The sequence below is a fragment of the Paroedura picta genome, chromosome 2, assembly GCF_049243985.1.
Source record: "Paroedura picta isolate Pp20150507F chromosome 2, Ppicta_v3.0, whole genome shotgun sequence".
NCBI classification, from domain to species: Eukaryota; Metazoa; Chordata; class Lepidosauria; order Squamata; family Gekkonidae; genus Paroedura; species Paroedura picta.
Genome location: NC_135370.1, coordinates 153,638,854 through 153,658,608, shown reverse-complemented (window position 1 = coordinate 153,658,608; position 19,755 = coordinate 153,638,854). Strand labels below are relative to the sequence as shown.

The 19,755-nt window shown below is 45.0% G+C and overlaps 1 protein-coding gene and 1 long non-coding RNA gene across 2 annotated transcripts in view; one reads left to right on the top strand and one right to left on the bottom strand.

Moving 5' to 3' along the window:
• Window positions 1-19,755, top strand: part of STON2 (stonin 2) — a 91,107-nt gene that overhangs the window by 27,559 nt on the left and 43,793 nt on the right. The window lies entirely within an intron of this gene.
• LOC143830634 (uncharacterized) lies at window positions 8,208-14,485 on the bottom strand. Its single transcript, XR_013228553.1, has 3 exons — window positions 14,349-14,485; window positions 12,956-13,027; window positions 8,208-10,905 (listed from the first exon to the last, which is right to left on the bottom strand). It is a non-coding gene; the product is annotated as an uncharacterized LOC143830634 (long non-coding RNA).

The following is a 19,755-nucleotide window of genomic DNA, read 5'->3' as shown; positions in this document are numbered from 1 at the left end:
AAATTAAAACAATAGAACTATGAAGCAGCATGCAAAAATACAGAGATGCAAGAGAGTTAAGAGCCTGCCTTAATGGTGACAGCATTAGCCCTTATTTTCCTTGTAGCCAAAGCAAATAATGAGGTTCAGATAATAATTACCATCAGATAGGAGACAGATTATCTTTTCAGCAACAGAGTGAAGGTTAGAGCCACATAAGATCTCATCGAGGACTTTTGCTCTGGATTGAGTATAAAGTGAATAGACAAATATGTAATGGGGTAAATCCTCCAGCGGTAAGGGGAGGAGGTCTTTGGAGAACGATGAACGCAAAGTGGGCAGCAGACATCGCAGGAACTGTGAGTCTATAGTGTTCCATCAAAGTGGATGCAGGGAACATAGGACGACAGGCAGCCCCTCAGGTATGTGGGTCCCAGACAGCGAAGGGCGTTGAAGGTCAAAACCAAAACCTTGTACAGGATCCAGGCAGCAACTGGCAACCAATGCAGCTGCCTCAGCACAGGCAGCATGTGGGCCCTCCAAGATGTTCCCATGAGGACCCTAGCAGTTGCATTTTGTACCAGCTGCAATTTCCGGATCAGGGACAGGGCAGGCCATGTAGAGCTAGTCACAGAAATCTAGTCTGGAGGTGACCATTTCATGGATCACTGTGGCCAGGAGTATGCCCAATTAGAACTGTAGAATTTCGCAGAGTAAAATCTTTCTTAACTCATAGTAAACTACCTCCCCCTCCCTGTTTTTGTAATTTTTCATCTTAAATAGCTGTTGGGCAATCATTTTTTAAAAGGAATACAGGTGTGTGTGTTTTTGAATATTTTTAAACCATCTGTATCAATTGATTCCTAAATCAGATATGTTACATGGGAGAGTATAATAAAGTTTGAGCCCAGGGGCATTTTTAAGAGCAACAAAGTTTCATTCAAGATACAAGCTTTTGCGTGTAAGCACACTTCTGTACATAATGATGGGAGAATAACACAAAGAGCTGGAGGGTTAAGTTCCAGTATTTTTTCAGCTACAGAATCATTGTGGCACCTGGAGCCATCTCCCTCACTATGCCCAGAGGAGAAAGGGAATGAAGATCATGCTTTCGAACATTAACCAGTTTCATAAAGTTATAATGAATATCTGGAATTTGATGAATGTCAGCATTCATATGTGAAGATTGACTGTCCCATCTATGTGGCATTTATTAGGCATCCTCTCCTGTCCTGCATGTACTGACAGATGCAGGCAGTCATTCAGCAGTCAAGACTTATTGGTGTGTCTCTGTCACCTAAATAAGATTACTGCCAGCCATACATGGCAAATGCTGAAAGAAGTAATATACCAAGAAATAATTTTTTCCTCCAAACCCCCTGGGACTGCTGACATTTTCCTATGAGTTTTGACATGCCCCGAATTTTATACATTCAAAAAGTTCAATGTAGAAGAAAATTTACAGATGGTGTCTATATTTGAGAAGATGGATTAGACAGGTACCAGTGGATGTTCTGATGGCTACGGGTCTTTGCTGCTCTCCTTCTGACAGCCATTTTTGCCTCCAGAATAGTTTATTTCTTGGGGTTACAGGAGTGATTGCCTGGTCTAGAAACTGCAATATGGATGGTTCAGGAGCAAAATCTTGCTCCTGCATCTTTCATGAATGAAACTGGGAAAATTGGAGATCCTGGTAAGGACTTTAGAATGTCACACTGAAGTATTTGTTTGCACATTTAAAAGTCCTCTATAGTCAGAAAGTCCAGTCCTTTGTGTAACCCAGAGGGGCACTTTAGTTAACGTTGAATGTTCCTACTGTAGAACATTACAAGAATAACAGAAGAAAGAACTTGATTTATAATCGTTCTCCCTAGACAATAGCCATGCATCTGTGTTCTTCTTGAGGGTGAAACAAGAGAGAGCTCTGAATGAGCAGGAGAATGCATTGCAGGAAGAGATGGGCAAACATCTTTGTGGACGGAAGAAGATTATTTGCCAGTTTTCACTGCTTCCAAGCAATGCAAAACAGAGGCTCTCCCATACAGTGCAGTCCTGGCTCTGAAAGTGGGGCAGTTGGATTCCCCCAGAATGCCTTTCAACACTTTCTTTGTGGCTGGGTGTTCTCTGGCCAAGCAGAATTAGTATGTGGTTGGGAAACTTTGCACAAAGGAACTGGGGGGTGGGGGTGGAGGGGACTCTGGAGGGTTTGCGTTCACGAACTCATTTCTTCTTCTCCTTGCCTGGGTTGATTTGTTTGCAGAGACTTGGTTGCCTCCAGCAACGTAATATCAAAGTGAACTATGGGGTATCCTTGGAGATCTGCCAGATTCCCTGCAAACCATTTTTTTCCAGTTCACAGCCCCTTCTGCAGTGGAGGGGGACGCCCAGAAATTTTCTTCTGACAATAATATTGCTTGTTGTTTTCTCTCCCCCCACCCCATCTCTAAAATATTTGAAAATACCCAAGACTGTTATACAAGCAGGAACTGGCTCAAAGCTCCATTACAGCCTGAGACTCGTCTTGTGGTCTTAATGCCTTCACATAAAGCTTTGGCCTTGGGGAGAAGTAACAGTTGAACTTCTACTGGGGTCGCCCTCCTCACACACACACATTCTTCATCTGTTCTGTTCCTTCTGTCTTTGCCTTTCAATGGGTTGTGTAGGGACATCTCCAGTTGTTGGTCCTCTACTTCAGTGGTCCCCAACCTCCGGTCTGGGGACGGGGGCCAATCCATGGATCAGTCGGTACCGGGCTGCGGCTCCGCCTCCTCCTCCTCCCTAGCTGCTGCCTCAGGGGCTGCCCTGCCACTCTGCCGCCAGCTCACCTTTCGTGCTCTCCAGCGGCCGCCATGGCTGGGACTCTCCCTCGGCGTGGCACTGTGCAGCTGCTGCTGGCAGCACCCCCCAGCGGACGGCGGAAAGTCAGGGGTGCTGGCGAGAAAGCAAGTGGAGCAGGGGCTCAGGTGAAGGCAACATCCCTCAGCAAAAGATTACCCCCTTCCCCGGCCTCAGTAAAATTGTCAAGCGTTGACTGGTCCCTGGTGATAAAAAGGTTGGGGACCACTGCTCTACTTGATCCTATCTCGTTTCAGCCAACAGAAGTGTAGGATATTTAAAGGTGTATGGCTCAAGAGAAAAAGACAGGCCATCGGGTGTGCAGAAAATTGACATGATATTAAACTTCTCTGAACTAACTTCATGTGCTAGCACATCAAAGTATGAATATATGATAACAGCTGCTATAGCAACTGAAGCTTCCAAACTGACTTCAAAGGAATAAAGCACATGACAACAGTCTAATCTTTGTCATCGTGACTAGTCTATCACTGTGCCTCAGTGTTATTATTTGTAAAGCTGTAAGAGGAGCACTTCTCTTCTGCCTAAGATGCATGAAAGGGATGGCCACAGATGTTACTGGAGTCCAAACAAGTCCAATGAGAGCCAGCATGGTTGTTAAGAGTGGCAGCCTCTAATCAGAAGAGTCCAGTTTGATTCTCCACTCCTCCACATGCAGCCAGCTGGGTGACCTTGGGCTTGTCACAGTCCTAATAGTGCTGTTCTCACATAGCAGTAATATCAGGGCTCTCTCAGCCTTACCTACCTCACAGGGTGTCTGTTGTGGGGAGAGGAAAGGCAGGTGATTGTAAGCCACTTTTGACTCCTTCAGGGGGTCAAAAGATGGGGTACAAAAAAGCAGCCCTTCTTCAAATGTCATCATGCTCTCAACAGAGTTCCCAGTTATCATAAGGGACTGCGGGTGAGAAAATAATTATTGTGATGGGGAAAGGTTACCATTTCTTTTCTCCCTTGATTTCCCTATCTTTGCTGTTACAAATTTTAGAAGGGTGCCCTGCCAAAGAGTGCTCTGAAATGGTCACCCACTGAAACACCAGTGGGAAAGCAACTGAGTAGTTCTTCTGCCTCATAATCTCCATTCATAAGGGTGACTGAGCACATCTTCATTAAGCTGTTGGTGTTGCTGTGATGGGGGATTTATTTGGCCCCGGCCTCTTTTCAGACCGTGACCTCGATGAATCAACAGTAATGCATGCACTCGGAAAAACCTTTTGTGTGGTTTCCGTGGTGCTGAGAGCAATTAGTACTTCTGTACCATGTGTCTTGGAATGGGAGGACCCCAGATCTCCATCCCCCCTCCACTTTTTAATGAGTGGGCTAGCTGTCATATAGATTGGATTTACTTTGAACGATTGACTAGCATGTGACTGACTGAGCTCCTTTACTGAAATCCATGAAAGACACTGGGAGCATTACGTGTCTGACATATCTGGACCCTTCCCATTCCCCATCCTCTGTTTGAGCACAGAAACTTCTGTGTTCTAGGTAAAGTGGAGCAGGCATCCTAGATCTTATCCTATCAAATGTACCTTCGCACGGGTGAAAATGTGTTCTTTCTAAGGGTAACAGTGCTGACTTCAAGAAGACTGGCATCTATGGAGTGCTATTGCAAGTGTGAGTGATCGCTGGTCTGCTTTATGAGTGCTAATTGTTTCTGCTTTGGTTCCCGGGCACATTGTGAACTAGTGTTGTGTAGTGACCATGAATTGTGATCTGGAACCCCCACCCCACAAGTTCATCTTTCACTTCTGCAAGTAGGCATCTTGAAGTCTGCAAATCCTATATCTGTATTAAAGAATTAACTATTGTGTTGAGGAAATGTGACATGTTTGGCAAACATGATATTTTATTTATTTATTATATTTCTATAATGCCCTCCCGTAAGGCACAGGGAGGTTTACATAAAACATAGGGGTATACATTGTAGCCATAATAACAATAATCATAACATAGCAGTAAGAACCAGTATTGAGTAACAACGACATAACAATTAACAACAGGATAGAACTTTTTGAAAAGAACCCATAGGGGGTCACAGTTGGGTTCAGGATGTGGAAGGATGTCTGTGATGTCTGGGGGCAGAGGGTGTGAAGTCTGTCAGCCTCAACTGGATGCCTGGTGGAGGAGCTCCCTTTTACAGGCCCTGCAAAATTGTGGGAGTTCAGGCAGCTCATTCCACCAGGTGGGGGCCAGAACAGAGAAGGCTCTGGCCCTGGTTGAGGCCCAATATGCTTTCTGGGGGGCCAGGGATCCTCAGCCAGTTGGCGGTGGCAGAATGTAATACTTTTGGGGGAGTATAGGCAGAGAGGCGGTCTCTCAGACACACTGGGCCCAAACTGTGTATGGCCTTGAAGGTGATTACCAGAACCTTAAGCCTGGGCCGGAATGCAAGTGGGAGCCAGTGAAGTTGTTGAAGGGCAGGCCAGATGTGGGACATCCATGGTGTATTTCTGAGGATCCTGGCCATTGAATTCTGGACCAGTTGCAGTTTCCGAGTCAAAGTTAAAGGAAGGCCTGCATAGAGTGAGTTACAGAAGTTCAGTCTAGAGGTGACCATTGCATGGATCACTGTGGCTAGATGCTCTGGGTAGAAGGCCTGTTGTGCTACTCTCATGACCTCCAGGAATGTTGATATTTGATTCACTGTAGTCATTTCAACCAGCTTCCCCAGAAATATTAAGTGTGAGACGGGGTAGTAGTTGTCAGTCCAGGGATGTTTCCCCCCCCCCCCCAGCAACAGTCACACCACTGCCTCTTTTAATCCCTTCAGGAATTCTCCCATTGAGAGCGAGAGGTTGATTATTTCCCAGAGGGGGCCCCCTATTCTTATGTCAATTGTTTTTAGGAGCCAAGATGGGCATGGGTCTAGTGGGCAAGTGGTTGGCCTCATTTCTGTTAGCATCCTGTCCACTTCAGCTAATGAGAGTCGACTGAAGTAACTCAGTGTTCTCTCCAGAGATGGCCAACTGAGGGGGAGGTGGCAGCCCTAGCCAAGCCCTTAGAGCATGGGTTCCTAACCCCCGGTCAGCGGCTCGCTACCGGGCCGCAAAGGCCATCATACCGGGCCGCCAGCAGCCGCGCCTGCCTCCCCCCCGCAGCGAGAGGGGGGGAAAGAGGCCGGCACGGCAGCTGGCGCGCTAGCGACGCTAATGCGCACGCGCGGAACAGCCATGCATGCGCGTTAGTGCCCCTAGTGGCCAAAACACGCATGTGCAGCAGTTCCGCGCGTGCACGTTTTTGAGCAACTGCGGCTGGCTCTCCCCCACCCCCGGAGACGGTCCCCGACCAGATGAAGGTTGGGGACCGCTGCCTTAGAGCATACTGGTCTGACCATGGCACGGCATTAGTTGTAATCAGATCCACGTCCAACCCCATGCCAAAAATGAGGTCCAGGGTGTGGCCTGCTTGATGGGTAGGGTCAACAACAAATTGTGAAAGCCCTAGCATTGCCATGGCTGACACTAAGTCTAGCCCATTTCCAGGGGTCTGCTGGAACTCATTTCTTCTCCTCCTTGCCTGGTTCTCCAGAATTAGTAGTCTAGGACATTGCAACATCCAGGCAGCCACTGCCTCCAGCAGAGCTGACAGGGCATTTGGCAGAGTGTTGGGCTCACGGTCAACCAGCCAGATGGCCATGCTCTCATTTGTGTCCCACCCGACACCGACACATTCAATTCCTGGAATTGACGGCATGGGGAGTGCTCTGGAGGAGAAAACCTCATGAATTAGGATTGCCACTCCTCCTTCCCACCCCACAGTCTGACTGATGGTGGACGGAAAACCCATCAGGGGCCAGTTCTTTAACGACAACTGTTCCACCCTCCCTGGTCTAGGTTTCTATCACATAAGCCAGTAAATCATGTGCTCTGCAAAGTAAGCTTGCAGAGTAGAGGCCTTTTTATTAATGACAGACCTATTGAATTATCCAATATGAAGTAAGACAATATATTGTATGTGGGGTGAAATACAAGGTAGGGGCCACTGCGCCCATTTCTGAGGGGAACCTATCTCTAGCTGATGGAAGTACACTAGCTGATGGAATAGTGCCCTCTTGCAGCCACAGGGTTGTATTACCAACAATTAAGTTCACATTTCCTTCAAACACTTCAGGATTCCAATCCATACTTTTCCCTTTGAAAGGCTCCATTTTGGCCCTATAGAGGCAGATCTCAGTAGCCAATTCTTTTCTCATCCTGTCATCTGGATCACAGAAGCAAAATAATGTCCTCTTGCTCAGAATTAATCGAGCCCTAATTAATGGCTTTCCCAAGTTCCCAACTGACAAAAGCAAATGGAAATGGGTGCCAGCTGGGCAAGAGGTGGGCCTAGGTAGTTTTGGGGTTTTCTTTTCTTTCTCTGGCACATGCAAGTCGTACCCTTGGCATTCTGCAGATGTAGCACTGCCATTGTTCCTCAAGGTGAGAAAGGTGAGTAAAGTTAAGAAATTAAATCAGTTTATCTGGGAACTGTCACAGCAACATTCTTCTATTAAGCGCATTATGCCTGGCTGGTGACTGCTGTCAGAGAATCAAGTATTTATGGACCCTAATTGGTGTCCAGAAATGTTGGGTATTTTGTACTTAAAAGTAGCAGAGTTAAATATAAATGACGAGACCAGACATGGCGGTATTAAAGTATAATAAAGTATTTTACTAGAACTACTAGGGTAGGGAAACTGGGATACAAAACAATAAAATGCATAGCTTCTTATAGTTCATGACAGAGGTCTTAACTCTAGATGTGACATGGTGGAACTCTAAGATGGATCTCTCTCTCAGCCTATAGCAGTTTAGAGAAAACGAAGGGAGGAAGGATAATTTCTTCTCCTCGGTTTACAGTTCCTTACCTGCGAACAGGACATGTAGACAATGGTGTAAACACATTGCACACTACAAAAAGGAGAAAATATCCTGACCCAAGTCAAGAAGGAAGATCTGAATTTGAAATTCCTCACCTGCTGACTATCTCTGTGGGTGATGGGTCAATGCTCGGCGTCCCCCTTGAGTCCAGATGATAGCTAGCTCTATGGGATTTGGATTGGTCACCACCATTGGTATTTTTATGGGTATTTTAATGGGACTATATTGTATATTTTATTGGGGGTTTTAATGTGACACACCGCAAGGCAGCTTGCTGGGAGCAGCAGAATATATATTGAAACATACATACATACATACATACATACATACATACATACATACATACATACATACATACATACATACATACATACATACATTAAATGAATGAAGAAGAAGAAAAGGAAGAAGGAAAAGAAGAAAGAAGAAAAGTTGGTTTTTATATGCCGCTTTTCTCTACCCGAAGGAGTCTCAAAGTGGCTTACAGTCGCCTTCCCTTTCCTCTCCCCACAACAGACACCCTGGGAGGTAGGTGAGGCTGAGAGAGCCCTGAGATTACTGCTCGGTCAGAACAGCTTTACCAGTGCTGTGGCAAGCCCAAGGTCACCCAGCTGGCTGCATGTGGGGGAGTGCAGAATCAAACCCAGCTCGCCAGTTTAGAAGTCTTCACTCCTAAGCACTATGCCAAGTTGGCTCTCAAAGCCAGCTAAAATTCTTTGAGGCCTTTTATGTTTCTAAAGCAGGCCCTGTTCCAGATGAGCCAGCCTTTCTCCAAAGTATGCTGAGTTTTTACCCTACAGAGGCTTGAGCACCTTTTTCTTATTTTGACCCTTTTTGGGGGCAGGGGGTAAATGCATTGCATACCAATAAACAAATCACATGACTCACTTTGCCTGTTCCCACTAGCAACAGCAAGTGTCAACAAACAGTTAACTGTTTTCTGACAGTCAGTGGCTCTTGCTATTTATTTGTTTATTATTTCAATTTATAATCCCACCACTTTCAGTAGACTTGTGGGAGGTTACATAAAACCAAATAAGAACGCCAGTAAAGGTTTAGACAAAGTCCAACATACCCCTTCTAAGAGTTAGCTGCTGACTTCAAGCAATCCTAGCTTATCTGTTTCTATCTAATAGTTTGGTCAGCACATCAGCAATCATGTTATTCGTAGGACAATACGCAACCTCAATGAGTTTTTCCTTTAAACTTCTGACAATTGCAATCTCGATTGTGACATGCCTCGTTCTGTTCTCCATGTTCTTGCCTTTGATCTAGGCTGCATTATCCTCATACATTGTGGTTGGCTTACGATCATCTATGCCAAAGTCCTTCAGTAGACCTACTATGAGACTGAAGTAGGCTGTTGCAACCTCTTGGCTTCTCCTGCCTTATCACCTGAGACCTCACACAGAAAACTGCTGCTCGAAAAACTCTGGGAGTGAGGCTTCTATAGGCTGTGCAGAGTGTAAGAAAGATGAATATTAAATTGTCAAAATGAATATTCAATAGTTCTGTACAATGTGTAAAATGCATTGGGGCTTCATTGCAGCGGCCCTTTTTATCCTTGTTAATTCCAGGATTAGTGAACAGATTAGCTTCTCAAATTCTGCTGTTAAATGCCTCCAAAGAAGCTTGGTCTTATTCCAATGCAAAATTGGAAATCAAGATCCAGTACGAAGAAGTTCCTTGTGTATAATTTTCCCCTTGCTCTTGTCATGGCTCCTGCATGTCACACTAGGGTTTGTGTGCCTCTTGTTTCTCTGCCTCCATCAGCGATAGCAGTTAACTCTCTGCTGTCAGAATGACTATACACACAATGACTAGCTCCACTGAAATTTACTGTGTCAGAGATAGAACCAAGCAGCAAGTTGGTTCCCACAAGCACGTCATTATCCCTTAACGTTGTTGTCATTATATATCAATGTGTGATGCTGCTTTCTATCAAGTGGTTATGTAGCCCACTTTTGCTTTACTCTCACTCAGGGATTCCCACAGTTTAAGCAAGAGCTCCCCAGGGGCTACTCAACCTTTTCCAGAAGTTTGGATGGCCCCTGACATTCCTAGACATCACTGAAGCCCACTTCCCCTGTCGCTCTGCAGGCTAAGTCTCGTTCTCCACAATGGAAATGGTAAATGATTGATGGATTGATTGACTGCATCCTGCATCTTATTTCCATGCCCGCTTCTCTGAAGGGGCATGCCACCACTTCCAGGTTCCTCGAAGCCTGAAGAATATTTCTGGGGCCCCTCTACAGTCAAAGGTTTGGAAAAGGCTGCTCTAACTAGGGGTGCCATTCCAGGATCTTGAGCATTCCCAGTTCCAAAACCTTTTTTATTGCCCGTGTTACGTATTAAAATTGGGACCTTTTGTAAGCATGCAAACTGCATATTTTCCCAATGTACTGGAAGGGGCAGGGGCTCAGTGATGCAGCATGAACTTTACATGCAGGTGCCCTTCAATTAAAAAGCTGTTCAGTTAAAAAGACCAGGTAGTAGATCATGTGAAAGGCCTCTGTCTCAGACCCTGGGGAACCCCTTCTGCTCAGGCCAGATAGATTCAGATTTCATCATCATCATCATCATCATCATCATCATCATCATCATTATATTAAATTTATAATATAGTACAGAAATAATAGAAGGTGTATAGATAAACATAATATTCCCCCTAAGGGGTGAGTGTTTGGTTCCCTTGCCCCGTTGTTTACTTTTATTTATCCAGAAAGTCTGTATAATAGTGACATTGTTCTTGATATACTTGTGTTGTTCTCTTGTTGACTTGGTTAGTTAAATTAGCCATTTTTAAGAGTTCTCTCAGTTTGTCAAAACATGTTGATAATGCTGGTTTTGGGTTTCCAAGTTTTAGCCAGTATCATTCTTGCCAACGACATCGTGTAGAAGAAGAAAACCTCTGCTTGACATGGTAGATTCTCTGGACAGACACTTAACAGCATATACTCCGGTTTCATAGGTAATTTGAATATAGCCTCTAACAAAGTTTTGCCCAAAATTTACAGACTTTACTAGACTTCTACCACGTATGAAAAAAGGAGCCAGTTTTAACATTGCATTTCCAAAATATATCATTATGATCATTTGCGAATTTGCTTATCACCTTGGGTGTAGTGTGCCAGTGATAAAACATTTTATACCAATTAAATTAAATGAGAAGAGCATTTTGATTTTTTCCTTCTTCAGAACCTACAGGAGACTGAAGCAAAAGGGAAGCAATGATCTTATTGCTGTATAACGCATAGAGTGGACACCTAAAGAAAATATGTCCAATTGCTCAGACCAGATTATACTGACCTTGATGGCCAATGGTCTGACTCAGTAAAAGTCAGTTTCATGTGAAATCCTCCTTTGAAGAACATGCATACATGCTCAATCTTAGGACCAAACTAGAATGCCCATTGCCATTTTAAAGAGATTTTGACTTGCAGGTTGGGCATTATTGGGTTTTAGAAATACATGGGCTCAAGACTTTGGCTTTAACAATAGGCCACAGCTTTTATTAACACTTTAACCAAAAGAATGCGGACAGAGGCAGGGAGGTGAGAGCCTGCTCAATGTGGTTAGCCGACCACTTAACAACGTAACCCTGATGGCATCCAGGGGAGTCTGCTTTATTCTTCAGCTGACCCCCAGGTCTCTTACCGTTGGGTCCTTAACCAAGGAGATGTACCACCTGGGGTGCTGCTGGAGGCATATACCTCCATTGGCCCACCCCAGGCCATCTGGCCTGCGAACCTCTTTGCTTTCCCCAGCCGGGGTCAGCCTGCTTTGCAGATTGCCACCTCCGAGGAGGCCCCTATGCGGTAGAGTCAAGTACCCCTGACCTGACTTCCTCCATCAAAGCAGACTCCTCTACTTGCCCCTTTCTACCACCAGAATAGGAGCATCCGGCCCCGTTCCTGCCAACATTATTTTAAAGAGGATGAAGCAACTGTTGAGAAGATATTACTGGCTGAATTTCTTTTGATTGAAATGTGCATGTTTGGGCATTTCTATGCCCCTTTCATAGGAGCTATACTGTTCCATTCTTGTTCCATCTACACTGGCTTTCAGTTAGTTCCCAGGCCCAATTCAAGGTGTCAACACTTAACTATTAAAGCGCATACAGCTTGGAGCCAGCTTACTTGAAGGACTACCTGCTCCCATAGTATTGTACCTAAAAATTCTCTCAAATTCAAAGGTTTGCTTCTCAAGTGAGCAACATGGTAACCCAGGGAAGTTCAGAAACAGCTTGTTGATTTCACTCCAGAAATAAAACCATAAAACAACAATCAGGCTAGCAAGTTTCAAGTAAACAATTAAGACTTATCTTCTCTGAGCATTCTCAATGTGTCTTATTACACCAAGAGCCCAGAGCTCTCCTAACTTTCAAACCCAAAAAAATGTCCTTTTCAGTGGTGGCACCAAGAGCCCTTTGGCTCTTGCTCTGTCTTTGGCAGATGGTCTTGAAATTGTAGGCTTCCCAATCTGAAGGTAGGGAGATCAGTTCAACCGGATGAAATGGCCCCTTTGGATAGTGGACATCCCTTCCCCAAACCCTGCCCTCCCCTTCATATCTTCAGGCATTGCCCAAGCCAGAACTGACAGTCTTATACTGATGCCCACTTTCTTTGTTTTCCACACAGTGGGTATGGTCCAGAGTCTAGCTGCTCAAGGAAGAGAAGAAAAGCTGGGGGAGGGTTGTACCCCACTTTTCACTACCCAAAGGAGACTCAAAGCATTTCCTTTCCCTTCCTCTCCCTGTAACAGACACCCTGTGAGGTAGGTGAGGCTGAGAGAGTTCCGCAATCTCTAGGGGAACTGTGGCTGGCCTTGGTTGTGTGGGGAATCAAACCCATTTCTCAAGATTAGAGTCTGCCCCTCTTAGCCACTACACTGTAGTGGCTCTCCTGCACCACACTAACTGTCCCAGTGTCTGGAAAGTTAGCAGCATTGTCTGTAGTTGACACTTCAGGGCCAGGCCCTTTGGCCAAGGCCACAGGGGTTCAGGGGCTCTGTGTATGACAAGGTACAATGGTGCCAGGTGTATCTTGAACTCCCCATATTCCCACACGGTGTTCCATGGCTCATCCTGGTTATCCACAGATGAGGAGAGCATTCCTAGTTCTGAATCAGGCCTAGGTGGAGTCCTGATAGCTCTTGCCCTTCAGCTCATGCCCAAGGGCTTGCATCTTTGTCCACACCCAAGGTTTACGTTTCTTCAAGGAGAGAGGGAAAAACTCATAGTCAGCTCAGACTATACTCACCTTCTGCTACCAAAGTCTTGCCAACTTCCTCCTTTAGTAGAAATGACTTTAGCTATGTCCAGGCTTAAGCACCTGTAAGAGGAAGAAAGAACATGTTTAGCTTATATTTACAAGCATACAGGCTCTTCCTAACTTCATCCTCTTCCAGAAATGCCTCTGGCGATGCCCCAGGCTTACATACCTGCAAGGACAAAAACATACCTCAAATGGTACTCAGCTTCTGCAAGCAAACTCTTCCCAGCTCCCTCCCTTGCTGTCTATGCATATTGGCTTAACTCTGTTATTAAATTAATGTTTCAGTTCACAATTTTTTATTTTAACTTGGTGCTGTCTGAATTAGCCACCTTAGGAAAAAGGCGGGCATGTTTCAATTAATGGATTGATTAAATGTTCACCCTGTTAATTAAGACGATGCACTGACACGTTCTCCTCCTCAGATCCAAATCTGCCTCAGTAATTCAAGGCTAGCAGTAAAATTATCACTACCTGTTGACATAAGAACTACTGAACTTCTTGATAAAGAAAATTGGGCTCCGGAGGAGGGGGAATCCTCTGATTAGGAAAACAGAATAGAAATGAGCACAAAATGGAAATGAGCCTTAGCAGTGCTTTTTTCAGGATGGTAGTCTGGAAGCCTTGTTGGGGGGCTATCAGAGTGTCATTAGTGGCTATTAGATTGGGGACAATGCAAGGCCAGAACAAGAGAGGTTCATTTGGGGGTCAATGAGGAGAACCAACAGGTGGTTTTCCTCGTGGTTCTCCCAGACTGCCTTGCAGCGGGACTGAATCAGCCAATTTCTCCTCTAACAGTTTCACTCATTAGTGAGGAAAAAAGAAGAGGGGGTGAATTTAATTTTAATTGAAATTGTCCCCTGGAGGAATGGGGTATCTGGCAATGATGGCAGGATTGGAGACAAAGCTGCTTTAAGATTTCCTTTCTCCCTCCCAAAATGATTAATGACTGGTCTGTGCTATATCTGCAGAGGGTCCTTGTTATCTGTCACTGGGCCTCAGCATCATGTCACCTGCCTCTGCTAAAACATGAGACAGCGAATGGAATTCACAGGATTTCAAACTGGCCCGTTTGCTCAGGAAGCAAGTTAGAGCCTCGTGTTTGTCTGGCATAGGAGGGAAAACATTTCAAGGAGGTTTAAACCTTTCTTTGTCTTAAAAATTAATTAAAGATTCATACAATCTGGTTTTAAAAGTTTTTGATGGCAAGAGAAGCGTAACACTTGAGAAAGCCTCTGAGCACATGCAGAGTGTATTTCCATCTCAACACGATAAGCCCAGATGGATAGCTGTATTTGTGCATGACAGCAAAATGACAGATTGGTGGCGTTTTAAGGATTAATCTTTATTCCAGCATAAGCTTTTGCGAATTAAGGCTCACCTCAGGCTTGACTCCCCCGATGTGTCTGTCAATCGGCCTGGTGGAAGTACACCTCATGAGCTCTGACTCACGGAAGCTTATCCTGGAATAAATTTTGTTAGTTGTTGAAGGGCTGCTGGACTCCTGTTTATTCACAAGACGATCATATCCTGTTCTGACGTGACTGATTGTAAAGGGCAGCCTTTCCCTGTCAAAAGATGTGGCTCTTGAGGCAGCCTCTCAAAAACAAAAGAAGCTAACCAATCTAGCAGCTGTCTTTCCCACCCCCAAAGTTAACTCTCAAAGCCCCAGGGTATTCCTACACTGCCTTGTTTCCTCCTTATCTGTCTGGGTGTGCCTTGTTTGATTTAAAAAGTAACCTGCTGCATTTCCCTCCCCTGTTATGCTCTGCCCACACCACACAAGCAGGGCCGACTGACAGGCAAGGCCACGAGTCCTGCTCAAGCATGCATAATGCATACTTCCCCGCACCACTCCCACAAACAGCCTCGCACACCCGAGCCTTTGCAGTCATTCTGAAGGGACTTGCTAAACCGACAGGGGCAGGGGGCCTGCTCTCAGGGGTGAGTGTCACCAAGTTGCTCGGCTCGCTTTGATTTAAACGGAAGAGGGAGACTGCCTGGGGTTGAGGAGCACTGTGGGAGGAGTGGGAAAACCAGAAGACAATTGGGGAAGGGACGGAATGGGGAAGTGTGTGGCTGATAGGACTTGAAACCGCAAAGTCTGAAGTGTAACCCTAGACTAGAGCGTTGAGGTGTGGGGGGGGGGGCTGTTTTTTTTCTTCTAGAGACTGAGCTGGGATTCTCCAAGCATGAGAAAAGGCTGCTTTTTGAGTGGCTTGGGGAGATAAATAGAACTTTTGGGCATCACTTCTTGACTTGCGAATGTCAAATGCAGAATGAATTCCGGGGACAGTGGTCTGATTGCCCCAGTCCACCCAATGGAGAACCATTCATGCTATTTGGATATGTGCTAACATGAAAGGGAGGCTGGAAGATGGAGGTTGATACTTGTTGGCCAGGTTTAATCCAGCCCTTTTAAAAGAGAAAGACGGGAGGCAAAATATGTACTGGGCTGTCTGAAAAAGAAAACATCAATGGGCTTGATTGTAAGTGCATGTGTATGCCTTCTCCCCCCCCCCCCAAGGAGAAATAAACATCTAGTGCCTGTTTCACAAACACCAACTGCTTGTTTTCACAAGTTGTGTTCATATCTATTTTGACATTTCTTTTGTGTCTGTAATTTAGATAGGAACCTCACATTGGCTAAACCTTAGTTATGATTTTAGAGTCTCCTCACCTCGTTCTTAACATTCACAAGCAACTCTTATACACTGAAGGATGTTCTTGGAGTTGATTGGTAAAACTTATTTCTCGTCTAAGGATACTGGAGAGGCAGCCTTGCAGGGAATGGAATCATTTCAAGGGAGCGATCCTGTGTATGATTAGCTGGGAACAGGGCTGATTGGAATAAATACAACTTACTTCTGAGTAAACAGGCAGGAGATTGGATTACATGGTTGTTGTCATAAATGACCATTGAACATTAACCTGAGCAGGGTGTTTTTGGGATGGTACTCATGTGTACGGAGTACTTGGGGGCTATCCCAAGTCCTGAATAGGGAACTGGTAAGAAATGGTGCAACCTTATATATGGGCACAGGCACTTTTTAAAACAAGAGAAGACAAAAGAAGACAAAAAAAAAGTGCTGACTATGATGGAGCAAATAGAAATAAATCATTTTTTAAAACCCTACATTGACATTCAAGCCGATGAAGGTTTGCATTCAAATGATAGGCACAACATACTGATTTTGATCACTGATTGTGAAAATGGTCTAGAAAAGCTTTGCTGTGATATTAAAAATCAGGACTGTAACTGGCAGCCAAAGGGTTTTGTTTAATACAGTTGGATGCATTGTTAAAAGATGTGCAGTCTGACTCTTTGTGTTTGTTCAAAACTCCATGAGCTAAGCAGGTCCCTTACAGGTAAGTCCATAAGAGGGGATGTTAATTTGCTACTAGCTTCCTTAAGGAAAAAAGTCTTCTGTTATTTTAAAAGAAGGGTTTGAGCACAGCCTGATTACCATTAAAAGCATAGAAGTTCTGGCAGTAAATTTCAGGACAGTCTGAGGAAATTAACATGGTTATTTTTAAAGAACGATATAGCATTACTACTTTTGAAAACGTTATTTTGACTGCATTTTTGAAAGAGAGCAATTCTATTATTTATTTGGAGATTTATTGGCCACTGCTGTCAGCAAACCGGCTCGCGGAGGCTTACATATAGTAGAAAGTACAACATTCTAAAATAAAAAATGCCCCAGTTTAACCCCCCCCAGCCCATAATAACAAAAAAGACAGGACAGTTGTTTAGGTAAACAATTACCTCTCTTGGCAGGCCTCAACTTCCCTGTGCTGTGATTAAATAAAGTAGCAGGCCATACAATGGAATATCCTTTAAAAATGAAAGGAGAGAGAGGGGAGGGGGGACCCAGAGATCTTCAGGCCCGAGCCATGACCCCATGCCTAGTGGAAGAGCTCCATCTTGCAGCCCTGCAGAACTGTGATAGCGCCAATAGGGCCGTCAGCTCATCTGGGATCTCATTCCACAAGGTACGGACCAGGATCGAAAAGGCCCTGGCCCTGTTCGAGGCCAGGCATACTTTACAGGGGCCAGGGATCACCAGCTTGTTCATACCAACAGAACGAAGCACTCTGCGGGGAGCATAGGGGGATAAGCGGTCCCTCAGGTGTGTGAGGCCAAGACTGTGGAGGGCCTTAAAGGCCAATACCGGAACCTTGAACTTGATCCAGAACACTACTGGCAGAAAACAGAATTAACAGCATTACGTAGAAGCAGCATTAAGCATGCAGGAGCCTGGTATTAAGCTTGCTTTCCACACTGATTTCATTGTTTCTCCCTTCTGAAATGTTTTCTTGTTTGCCAGATTAATAATGCCATCTGTTGAGTACCTCCCATCATCATTCTTAACTTCCCCCAAAAAATTACGCAGCCTTGACTGAAATGAATTCTGTGGTTCCTTTTCATTGCTTGAAGCAGTTAAGCTTATTTAAAGAAATTTCAGCATTTTAATCTTCAGTCAATTGTAGCAAAAGCAAAAGTCCTGCCACACCTTCAAGGCTAATACGTTTACTGGGCTTTCTGTTTGCATGTATTATGTTATATAGACTCTTGCCTACAGAAACTGATGCAGCAATAAATGTTTTATGAATATAGTTAGTTATTTTTAATCTCTAAGGTGCTTTAAGATTCTTGGAAAGTATATACTTGGCCTGTCCTTTTCTCAGGGGGGGGAGAGAGAAATCAAGATATGTATATGGTGCATTGTATTTCCCTTAAGTGCTTATTATGCATAGTGGCTTGTAGAAAACAACAGTGGCATTATGCCTAGAAATACAATTCAGAGCATGGGCAAACTGCATTTGTCACCAGGTTAGCATAGGCCAACCATGGCCAGTTATGAGGCAGGGCTTCCACACCAACAGGTAAGCTTTTGTGGAGCTGGACCCCTGCTCAGAAGTGCCCCCCCCCCAAGTTTCTTCCACTGTGTGAAATGATAATGGGGAAAGAAGAGTTAAACGCCTGGCAGAACAGCTCCATCTTACAGGCCCTGCGGAACTATGATAGCTTTTCTCTGTAAGACATGTGCATATGGTGGGAATGAGGTTCTGGAGAGGTAGCATCAAAATTAAATGTGTGTAGTGTAGCCACAACTTTTCCCTGAAAAGCTGGAACTAGCTACAGTAATTAGAATTACCAGCTCCCAGTTGGGAAATCCATGGAGCCTGGGGAGGGTGGTTTTGGGGAGGGGTGAGATCTCAGAACTGTGTAAAGCCTTAGGGCCCACCCTCCTGAGCAACTGTTTTTCCCCAAGGGAACTTATCCCTCGTCTGGAGATGAGCTGTAATTCTGGGAGATTGCCAGCTCCACCTGGAGGCTGGCTATCCTAAGTCAAGGATCTGTGCTTTGGTCACCTTCAGAATGCTGTAATGCTTTTTGTGCAGGGCTGCCTTTGAAGTCATTTGGAAACTTCATTTAGTCCAAAAAGCAGCAACAGGACTCCTAGCTAGAACTGACTACAGGAGGCATCGAAGTCTGGGGCTTAAAGATCTGTAGTGGCTGTCTTCTCCCGTCTAGCTCTTACATGTCCTCCCCCCACCCCGACCCTGAAATCACACAGTTGCATGGCTGTAAAGAACAAGGGGGCTGACCATTTTTGGATTAATGTTTTAGATTTAGGGGGATTAATAAATATCACTATGCATAGTGCTTAGATAATGCTGCTTAGATAATGCCACACATTAGGCAGAATGTGTGGAATCAGCCATGAGATGCGGGACTATATTCTGGGATATCATCTGCCTTTCCCTCCACCTCGAATTTTCACAATCAAACCTTATTTTAGATCCTTATTTCTCATCTCCCGATGCTGCTGGCCTTTTGGTTAGCCTGTTGCTTATCAACAGATGTTAAAAGTGCAAATGAATGAAACTAATGAACAGCATGATAGATGCACACTGAAGAGTGAAAAATGAACCAAATCATAGAATCATAGGGCCATTTCGCACGGCTTCAAAATAGCACAATGGTTGCTAATTGGAAACGCTACTAATTTGCCATAACCCACGACGTCGTAGACAATCTGCAACAATCCTGAAACCGACCCGCAAAAAGCGCTTCGTTGTAGCGCTTTCGGGGGAATCCAGAAAAGTGGATTCACCCTCCAGATAGCGATACACTCCTGCAACCAATCTGCAACAGTAGCGCTAAAGACCTGTGCGTTACCATTGTTGCTGGTTCTTCAAAGTCCCTCCCCCTGGCTCTCTCCTCCAAACTTCTGGCGAAGCGATCGCCATTTTTTTTTCTCCGAGCGAGCGGGGATAAACGCACCAGCGAGCCTCTTTCTGTTTAGAGGCTTCCCTGGCTTCAGTCCTTCACCTTTAGTCACTAAGCACAAACCACATAAAAGCCCGTTTGCTGAAATAAAGTCCCTTTATTTTTTACACATAAATTCAGCCGAAAATTGGGCCCGTGAGAGGGGGGGGGATTTTTTTTTTATCACTCGAGGCAGCGTGCAAACGATCATACAATCAAACGACAGCTCACGTTAGGCAGCTGGATGGGTCTCTCCGTAGCAACGAATCTGCCTAGATTCGTTGCTATGGGTCGGTTTTTTTTTTTAAAAACCTTTCTTAAAGGGAAAGGGGGTGTTTGGGAGCATGCTAACGGCTGCCCATTGGCTGCTTGACGGCCAGGGGCGGGACGAGCTTGGCAATAGCGCTTCCTTTCTAGCGATTTCTGCCGAGACCGGAAGCCTGTGGGAAACGCTAAAAAATGCAACTGATTCCACTACAAAGGCAGGTATGCATAACGACGAATTCCA